The sequence below is a fragment of the Maylandia zebra genome, linkage group LG6 (genome assembly GCF_041146795.1).
Source record: "Maylandia zebra isolate NMK-2024a linkage group LG6, Mzebra_GT3a, whole genome shotgun sequence".
Taxonomy (NCBI): domain Eukaryota; kingdom Metazoa; phylum Chordata; class Actinopteri; order Cichliformes; family Cichlidae; genus Maylandia; species Maylandia zebra.
The window spans coordinates 26565971-26576364 of record NC_135172.1 but is presented as its reverse complement, the minus strand read 5'-3'; the positions used below and the strand labels follow the sequence as shown (position 1 = coordinate 26576364).

At 39.4% G+C, this 10394-nt stretch overlaps 1 long non-coding RNA gene across 3 annotated transcripts; it reads right to left on the bottom strand.

Moving 5' to 3' along the window:
- Positions 1-724: 724 nt before the first annotated feature.
- On the bottom strand, positions 725-9850 carry LOC101465225 (uncharacterized). Of its 3 annotated transcripts, none has more exons than XR_001341757.3 (10): positions 9734-9850; positions 4859-6338; positions 4651-4732; positions 4475-4539; positions 4184-4311; positions 3942-4019; positions 2960-3352; positions 2362-2517; positions 2092-2141; positions 725-1965 (listed from the first exon to the last, which is right to left on the bottom strand). It is a non-coding gene; the product is annotated as an uncharacterized LOC101465225 (long non-coding RNA). The 3 variants fall into 3 exon arrangements; XR_013098971.1 differs by lacking the exon at positions 4184-4311 and having other exon boundaries at positions 727-1965; positions 4859-5023; positions 5204-6338; XR_013098970.1 differs by lacking the exon at positions 4184-4311 and having other exon boundaries at positions 727-1965.
- Between the last annotated feature and the right edge of the window lie 544 nt (positions 9851-10394).

The window sequence follows — 10394 nt, the reverse complement described above, 5'->3', positions numbered from 1 at the left end:
AAGGAAGTTTTATTCTCTGATAAGAAAAAAAAGTAACCTTGATGGTCATGATGGTTCCCAACTTTATTGGCATGACAATCAGATCCCACCTGAGATGTTTTCTACATGCCACAGTGGAGGCGGGGCCATAATGGTCTGGGGTGCCTTTTCCTTCAGTGGAACAATGGAGCTTCAGGAGGTGCCGGGGCATCAAACGACCGCTGGCTATGTCCAGATGTTGCAGAGACCATCCCTCATGACTGAAGGCCTTCGTCTGGATTTTTCAACAGGACAGTGCTACAGTATTCAATGCCTGCAGGACAAGGGACTTCTTCCTAGAGAATAACATCATTTGGACCATCCTGCTTGTTCCCCTGATCTAAATTGAATTGAGAACCTTTGGGGATGGATGGCAAGAGAAGTTTACAAAAATGGACAACAGTTCCAGAAAGTAGATGCCCTTCGTGCGGCCGTCTTTACCACTTGGAGAAATGTTCCCACTCACCTCATGGAAATGCTTGCATCAAGCGTGCCACAATGAACTTTTGAAGTGATCAGCAATAACGGTGGAGCTACTCATTACTGAGTTCATGTTTGGAACTTTGAATTCTGTTTTGGGGGAGTTTATGGTTTTTTTTTGGAGGTGTAGCCCATAGAATCCTAGCTTGAACCAATCTGGCCATTCTCCTTTGACCTCCAGCAGTATGGGTTTTTTTTGTTCTGTCTGCCTCCAGAAACTATATGCAGCATGGATTTTGATAAATACCACTCTACTGCTTATTGCTTGCTTAATTACACTTTATTACAATACTAAACAAAGAAACAAGAAAACAAACAGTTAAACATTTTACACAGGAAGAAGCAGATATGTAATTTATAAGGCAGTAGAAATAGACCTGTGTAAGTGTAAAGAGCATTACAGCTGGGTTTTATATCAGAAGGCACCATCAGAGGACGTGAACAGCCAACGATTCATCACTAAGGTATTTGTGATGTAATTGACACTGATGTTATTGGTATTTACTCAGTTTTACTTTGTATAATTTGTATAATATCAGTATAGATTTATGTATCAAATGGAAAGATATTTAATCATGCCATGAGACATACATTAGTACTTAGTACTGAAGACGTAAACCATAGAGATGGGAAAATCCTAATGAAATAAGTGAGTGTCTACTTCCATTGTGTTATATGCAGTTATAGGGGCTGCATAGTGAATTGGTTTAAACAGTCATGTAACAACCAAGATCCCTGGTTTGAGACCTAAACGAGAAAGCAGGCAACTTCAGTATCACTGGTGCCAGTGTTTACTTTCTCTTTATCCCAGTGTTGGTCATGTTGTCTCTTTTCTTTGTGTATTTGCTTCTTTGATGAATGGGACCCCTACTCAAATGAAAAAACACAGACATGATGAAACAAGCCGAAATTGGAATTTGTCTCCACACAAATGCCTGTGAGGTGTCCTGTCTTCTATTTTTGGCATACAGCATATGAGACCAGTCTCTAGCCACATACATAAAATGTGATTAGGCAGAAAGGTGATTTTCATCACAGGCACTATTCATGATGGCAGGGCAACATGGGAGCTTTCACAAGCACTCATGTATTTTCATATGTATTTTTAATGGATTAATGATGATACATCAGTCTGTCGGAAATTACAAGAACAATATTTTTTGCATAAAATAATAAAAAAAATGTCTGACTATATACACCTTTAAATATCATCTAAACCAAGCAGCTCACTGAAGAAGAAATAGACGATTATAATTATTACTAAGCTTGATAGGTAGAGGAAAAATGGCAAAAGCAAAAAACTTAATGACTTCTGATTAATTCATAATGCACTTTTGAATGTAAAATCTAGACCCCAGAGGTCTTGACAGTAGAATAGGTGCATAAGTCAGAACTATAGGTTATCTTCTTCTTGGATCGCTCTGTTGCTTGACGTGTTTCCACTGTAGCATAAAGCACATCTTCATCCTGTGAATGAATTTGTTTGTAATTATGAATATGATTGGATTTCTATAAATAATTCATTTTGTTAGAATTAATTATTAATTATGACAAGCGCTGAAAAAATACGGATTGAATATTAATGTAATTTACCTGAGTTCTTCTTGTTTTCCCACTGGTTTCTGGTCTTTGTTGATCAACTTCTGGCCACAGAAATGAATACATCATTAAAAAATAAAATCCACCATTATACTGACTTAGATGTAGTAACCTCATTGCCTGGAATTTTCTTATGTTAGCAAAATGCTTTTAAATTTTGCACAAATTGTTAAGTTTACAAATTGAGCTGATGAAAAAACTAAGTAATATACTAATTTGATGATAAGAGGATTGATTGAAAAAAGTACCATATTTAGCAATTACCTGTTTTCTGGCAGAGGTAATGAACAAGAAGAGAGACAAGAAGAGAGGAGAGAGCTGCAAAAGTTGGACACAGGATGAAGAGCAGTTTCCAACACATGCCGCAGTCTTGTGGAGATGTTTGACCAGTTAAAATTGAAGAATGTGGATCACTGAAATCTAAATTGTTCACAAACATGTTTCAGTTAGGTCTCTGTGTATATTTTTTTTATCATTCTAATGTTTGAGATGTTGAATCTCAGTCATCAGAAAACTAGAAAAACTCATTTGAAAAGAAAACATGCATGGCAATCAAAATATTTGTTTCGTTTAAAAATAGTTAATCTTGCTTTTCATTATTAATGGTCTGACACTTCATATTAAATACGTCAGCAATGCACAATGTTACTGATAGAATATTTAAACTGCAATTCATATAAAATGCATTTTGACAATTTTAACCTAAAAAGTTTCAAATAATTGTGTAATCATGTAATGGTTTCAGAATATGTCATTTTTAAAATTGTTTTTGACAATTAACCTGAGTCTAAGTTACAGTTACATTTTTTAAATATTGATACTAATGTTTAATGTTAAAAAAAAAAATCACATGAGCACTTACTGATTTTAATCCTTGTCGCCACACTGCCATAACTCTGAACAAATTCAAGGTTAATATCCTTTTTATCCTGTAGCTGTTTCTGCTCAGTTCCACAGTAATAGAGGCCCTCATCAGAATCAGAAATATTCACAATCAGCAGGTCATACGATCCAGAGGACTGGTTGTTTACAAAGTGGAAGCGAGGTAGAGAATTCACTAAAGTTGCTCGGTTACAGATGGGTTTCCACGAATCCTTTGTTAGTTTTAGGACAAGAGGAGGCTGATTTTCATGGGTACAATTTCTGTACCACACAATATATTCCTCAGGTGGTTTTGTAGAGTCACAATACAGAGTTATGTTTTCACCCAATCTCACTGTCAGATCCACCACTGATCCAGAAATCCAATCACCTCCTGAAATACAAAACACAATAACACATTTTGCCAGTGTTTCACATTGTACAACATAGTTGTAAGTGTTGACTAAAGAAGTAGATTTAGATGATGTCAAATATAATCAGTAGAACAGGTAAATGTTAAATAAAATGAATGTTTCATAAAAGCTCCTTCCAAAATATTACCTAAAAAAAGGACAAAAATGATGTGAAGTCTGTCCATGTTTGACGACGACTTGCAGTTAAAAGATATCAAAAATGGTCTCACTCTTGAGTGTCCCCTTCACAGACGTTTCCTTTTAAGGAAATTCAAGTTCTGATTGGCTTGTTGAATGGAACCTTTTATTCTGTGGCTGTTTTCTGTTCGTTTGATTTTATGTGAATGAAAATAACACATGGACACAATTGCACTGCATGCATAGATCCATAATAAAATCAGGAAGCATGAATGAAATTATGTATTAGACTTGAAGTGTGCAAAATATGTTTTAGTTTGTGCTTGGAACATATTAAAAACTAGATTTGGATTTAGAAAACATGTAATGCTAATGTCACATTTTCACAAGCAGTCAGGACAGTTTAACCCAGTTCCATCCCTCCATTTTTACCTCCAAAGAGATCACTTAAGCAGCAGTTCAGTAGCCCATGTCCATATAAGTGAGGTGAGGAATGTTTATTCACCAGCACTGAATCAAGAAAAAAAGCAAGTAAAACTTGTGACACTTTTCACTGATGCCAGTCACAATGATCTTTATAAAGGTCATGCATAACACAAAATTGGAAATTAAACCAACACAACTCTAAAGAAGAAAAATCAGGACAAAAGTTGAAGAATTTAAACAATTAAGACCTATTCAGCTTGTATATCGTTGCAGATGGTTCATTGATCAGCATGTCAGTATCTTGCTCATTTCTTCCTACACTTGTGACCAAGACTCTAAACTGTGCGTAAAATGGACTGAACCGAACAGGCTATAGCTGGAAGACATAAAAAATGCGAATTCTCGTATTGTGTAACATAGACAAAGAGAGACAGGGTTAAATAGAGACTTGATTTCATCATAACCCGTTTAGTTTGGAGAGGGATTTTTCTTAGATTCAAACTGTAAAGGGAGATTTTTAGTGGATAACCAGAACTGACTTGGAAGGTAGCTCAGTGAAGGTTTTTGGTGGAAGTCAGCCAGATACTTGTTCTTCCGCTTGATTCTAAGAAAGAGGGGACAGATTTTCTCAATTTCTCACCACACCAGGGAAAAGCAGAGGTTAGTAGCCCGTTGAAGACTTGAATGGGAGGAAGTCATTAGTAGTGGTATTCACCTGATCCAGGACAACGGAGAGCTCCAGGTTGACGGGTAGACTCATCGAGAACCTGGTTAGTTCTCTCCACTTGCCTGTTGATCTGGAGATGGAAGCCAGAAGAGAGACTAGCCCAGGGGTGGGCAACTCCAGGCCTCGAGGGCCGGTGTCCCTGCAGGTTTTAGATGTGTCCTTGATCCAACACAGCTGATTTAAATGGCTAAATTACCTCCTCAACATGTCCTGAAGTTCTCCAGAGGCTGGTAATGAAGTAATCATTTGATTCAGGTGTGTTGACCCAAGGTGAGATTTAAAACCTGCAGGACACCGGCCCTCGAGGCCTGGAATTGCCCACCCCTGGACTAGTCTGAGCTCCCAGTGCTGGACACAGCTCCTTCCAAAGAAATGAGGTTAACTGAGGTTCATGGGAAGAAACAATGTCCCGTGGGCAATCACATAGTCAGAAGAAAGGTGAGAAACTGGGCTGTTTTTACAACCAAGGAGAGTTTGAGAGGAGCAACAAAATGGACAGACTTAGAAAACTCTTCAATGATTTTCAAGATGACTGTGTTACCTGAGGAACATCAAAGACCAGTGACAAAATCTGGAGGATCAGCGTGTTTCTTGAGAGAGAAAGGCTTCCTGAGTAGTGGAGTTCTGGGAGATGTCAGTTTAGTAGCGGCTAAGCAAGCTTGCTGAAATTCCAGATGAAACAGCAATAAAACTTTTTAAAACCAAGGAAGTGTTGATGCTGACCATACACACAAATCAGACCACACAATTTTCTTGTTATGGGTTTCTTTTTCTTTTATTCGGTTTGTGCACCGTTTTCTGTTTGGCACCAATGTCGTGTTGGACTCCCCTAACCCATCACAGCTCCCAGTGTCACTAAAAAGGGAGAAACCTAATTACTGCAAATGAGCTGGTGCTGGTCCATCAGCCTCCCTGGCATTGCCCCTTGAGCCTGTTGCACCACGCCTCCCCCTCCTAAAGACCTCACACCACCACAGACACCAATCAATACTGGGGTTAAAAGTACTGAGCCAGGGATGACCAAAGGCCAAGGTAGTGCGAGATGCTTCAAAAACAACTAAACTGATCTGCTTGATATGATTGCCAGATAGTGAGAGTGATAAAGGTTGTGTTTTCTCTAGCGCTCAGAGAGAATTTGTGAAGTTCTTGAGAGAGAACTTAGCTGAAATCATAAGTCTGGGTAGGGATAGAAAAGTTATAGAAAAGTTCATATTTCCAGAGCTGAGTGTAAAAGAAAAGCTCTCAATTTACAGGTCGATCTACGCCCCTACCCTCACCTATGGTCACAAGCTTTGGGTAGTGACCGAAAGAATGAGATTGTGAATACAAGCGGCAGAAATGGGCTTCTGGCTGGCCTCTCCCTTAGAGATAGGGTGAGAAGTTCGGCCATTCGGGAGGGGCTCAGAGTAGAGCCGCTGCTTCTCCACATTGAAAGAAGCCAGTTGAGGTGGTTCAGGCATCTGACAAGGATGCCCCCTGGGCGCCTCCTGGGCGAGGTTTTCCTGGCATGTCCCACCGGGAGGAGGCCCCGGGGCAGACCCAGGACACGCCGGAGAGATTATATCTTTCGGCTGGCCTGGGAACGCCGTGGTGTTCCCCGGATAAGCTGGAGGAGGTGGCTGGGGAGAGGGAGGTCTGGGCTTCTCTGCTTGGGCTGCTGCCCATGCGACCCGGCCCTGGATAAGCGGAAGAAGATGGATGGATAGATGGAAGTTGTAGAAAATTCTCCAAATGAAAACTGACTTTGATGAGAACAATACCACTGAAGGGCTAAGTCTCATGTCTGTTGTTCATAATAAATTCGTTAAAGTTAGAAGTCTCAGAATTTACACCTCCTGTCACTAGATGTTCTATCAGTGCTTCCAGTATCCTAACCAGAAATACCTTTTGATGTTCACTTTTTTATAGGGTCTTCGCTATGGGGAGTAGATTTCATCACAGTGGATGACTTTCTGAAAGTGCTGTAACTAGAGCTGGGCGATAGAACGATAACGATATGTATCGCGATATAACTTTTACTCGATAGAGAAATTAAGCTATCGCGATAGACCTCGCCGCTCTTGTCCTCTTAAAATAAAAAATCCAAACTAAGTAGCGCAGAGCCGAACCAATCACAGCCGCAGCGTCACGTCGCGTGACTTGTTACGTACAGCACAAGTGCCAAGCCGCACGTGTGTTTGTTTGGGAAGCAGCCAGCGGGTAATGGAGGAAATGAGTGTGCCGACTAGAAAAATCAACCGAGCGTGACCGAAGAGAAAACAGATGACGGTTCCAATGCCGGAGAGATTGTCGAACGGAAGAGCCATAGAAGTTCCGTAATTTGAAGGTATTTCGGCTATTTCAAGTCTGACAAAAAACAGAGTAGCATGCACTGTAAATTGTGCCGAAAGCAAGTCTGGAAATACAATAAACTGGTGCATGCGTCACACTGTGCGCCACGTTATTGTTTCGGTGAAATGAATTTCTACAATACTGTTACTGTTAATTCTACTCTCTGCAGTGTTTAAATGCTTACATATACACACAGTTACTGTCCGTCCACACACACGACTCTGTTCTGCTTCTATGCCCCAGCTTTGTTTACTTTTTCCCACCGAGGCTTCTAGACTTCTGATTGGCCAACATTTCTGCACGGTTAGGAATCTAGCTCCACCTGCTGCTTTGGCATGTTCCTAGCAGCGTTTTTCTTCATTTCTGCCTTTATGTGTGGACGGGATTATTTTTTTTAAAACGAAAACGGAAAATCTCCGTTTTCAAAAATACCCGTGTACGTGTGTACGTAGCCTCAGTCTCTGACTGGAAGCGCTAATTCGTCATTCGGCTTTTATCAGACTAAAGTAACTGTTAAAACTGTTTGAAAAGCTAAGCTATACAACAAGGAGAGATTGAGAATTTCCTTTTAGTTCTCAGTTTATTTGATATTGACAAAAGTTAGTCAGTTTTGTCTGTTCTTCTGTAAAACAAACTAAGATTTATTTTTAGAATTAATATTTTGTTTCTAAGTGGAATTGACAATTTAGTAGTCTGTTTCGTTTGTTCTATTTTGAAACTTAAACGCTTTAGCGGCTGCCTTTTGTGTAGTTTGCAATATTTGCCTTTATTTATCTGAAAAAGTCTCATGTTCCTTAAGTACATCTACCCTGTTGAACTTATTATGGGAAATAAATATTTAAATAAAAACAAGCTGCTGATTATTTCACATTTTACTTGTGAGCAACGGCACATTTAAATCTTACAAATATAGTTATTTGGCTTATATCGTGATAGATATCGTTATCACCTGAAATGAAAAAAACATATCGTGATATGAAAAAATCTCATATCGCCCAGCTCTAGCTGTAACTAAGTTTAAGAACATAATTCACCCACTGTTAACATCTTCAATGCGTTGCACCAACACAGAGCAGAGCAGCTACCTGAATGCTACTCCAACAGAGATCGATTATCTTATTAATAATTTTAGCTCCTCACTACACATAACTCTGGATACTGTAGCTCCTGTAAAAAGAGAGCCTCAGATGAGAAGTACTTTATTCAGTATAACTCTCAAAAACGTAGCTTAAAGCAGATAACTCATAAGCTGGAGAGGAAATGACATAAAACAAATTTAGAAGATCATCATTTAGCCTGGAGAAATAGTTTGCTGCTTTATAAGAAAGTCCTCCGGAAAGCTAGAATATCTTACTATTGATCACTGATTGAAGAAAACAACCAACTTTCCTCCAAACCATTGACGTGCCTTTTAGACTCCATTCCTACAAGACTGCTCAAGGATGACCTACCATTGATTTATGCTTCTTAAATATGATCAGCCTATCTTCTATGTACCACAGGCCTTCAAGCTGGTAATAGTTAACCCTTTACTTAAAAAGCCATCTCTTGATCCAGCTATCTTAGCTAATCAGGCCAATCTCCAACCTTCCTTTCATATTAAAAAATCTTGAAAGAGTAATTGTCAAACAGCTAACAGGTCATCTGCAGAGGAATAGCTTATTTGAAGTGCCCCTGACAGTGGACACATCTCTGTGATTGTCATGTTAGACCTCAGTCCAGCATTCGATACTGTCGACCATAATATCCTATTAGCGCAATTAGAGCACACTGTAGGTATTACAGGTACTGCGCTGCAGTGGTTTGTATCATATCTAACAGACTTCAATTTGTTCATGTAAATGGAGAGTTTTCTTCATACACTTCATACAAGGTTAATTATGGAGTTCCATAGGGTTCAGTACTAGGACCAATTCTGTTGACTTTATACATGCTTCCCTTAGGTAGTATCATCAGAAGGCAAAACATTTATTTTCACTGCTTTGCAGATGTTACCGGCACCAGACCTAGGGGAATCTGGACCGGCAGCAAGCGGCACACAGGCTAGAGAGCACTGCGTAGCCAAATATGAGCAAACTGTGGATTAATAGAGAGGACACCGAAGTTAGCGTCTTGCTCAGGCCGGAGCTCATTTATTTCTCTACATATACACAATACAAATCACACTAGACCATGCATTCTTCCCATAAAATAACAGAGTTCATAAACAAAAATGAAGTTACAAAAAGCATTCTCTCAAAAGCAAAATAAATACAAACTAATTCAAAATGACTTTACATACTCACAACTTAAACAAAACACTCACGGTTAAAGCATAACAACATACCAAAATAACCCATCTCACATTCACACAACCTTTCCCCACATTCGCGCCATATACGCTATTACTTTTGAACATGGCGTCCCTTGAACGCAACATAACATGGCGGCAGACGACTGCAACGTTGTTTCACCAACAAAAAGCTTTCCTCTTAATACATGTACTCAGTACTGCTTGGCTAACACTAAAACAAACACTACAACACATTTTCGGAAGTCGCAGGTTGCCACTGTCATAGCATATACTTGTAGTGCTACGTAGCATTATAGCATTATGCCGATGATACACTAATACTCATTACAACAAAATACCACAAAACAACATCATCACTCTCATCTCAAAATATAGCCGAACAGTTGTTACTCAACTTACATGACATTTAGAACCAGTTCGGTAACATAAAAGTTTGTTTGTCAGTACCTGTAGATTAATAGAGAGGACACCGAAGTTAGCGTCTTGCTCAGGCCGGAGCTCATTTATTTCTGAGCTGCGCATGCGCAGAGCCTATAGCTAGAGTCTCTGGTAGTTCCACAGCAGTGCAAGAGCACCATCTACTGGCATAATGAAATATAACCAATATAACAACACATAACAATGTCAAAATAAGTCACAATAATAAACAAAAAATAAGGGGGTAATTGGTTTTCTTACAAAAATAAACATGTAGCTTTTTTCAACCTGCTACACAGATGATACCCAACTTTATCTTTCCTTGAAGTCAGATAACACACACCAATGAATGGGAGGCAGAGCCTTCAGTTTTCAGGCCCCTCTTCTATGGAACCAGCTTCCAGTTTGGATTCGGGAGGCAGACACTATCTCTACTTTTAAGATTAGGCTTAAAGCTTTCCGTTTTGCTAAAGCATATAGTTAGGGCTGGATCAGGTGACCCTGTATACTCACTTAGTTACACTTCAATAGGCGTAGGCTGCTGGGGGGATTCCAATGATGCATTGAGTATTTCTTCTTCAGTCACCTTTCTCACTTAATAGACCTCTCTGCATTGAATCATACTTGTTATTAATCTCTGGCTCTCTTCCACAGCATGTCTTTTATCCTGTCTTCCTTCTCTCACCCCAAC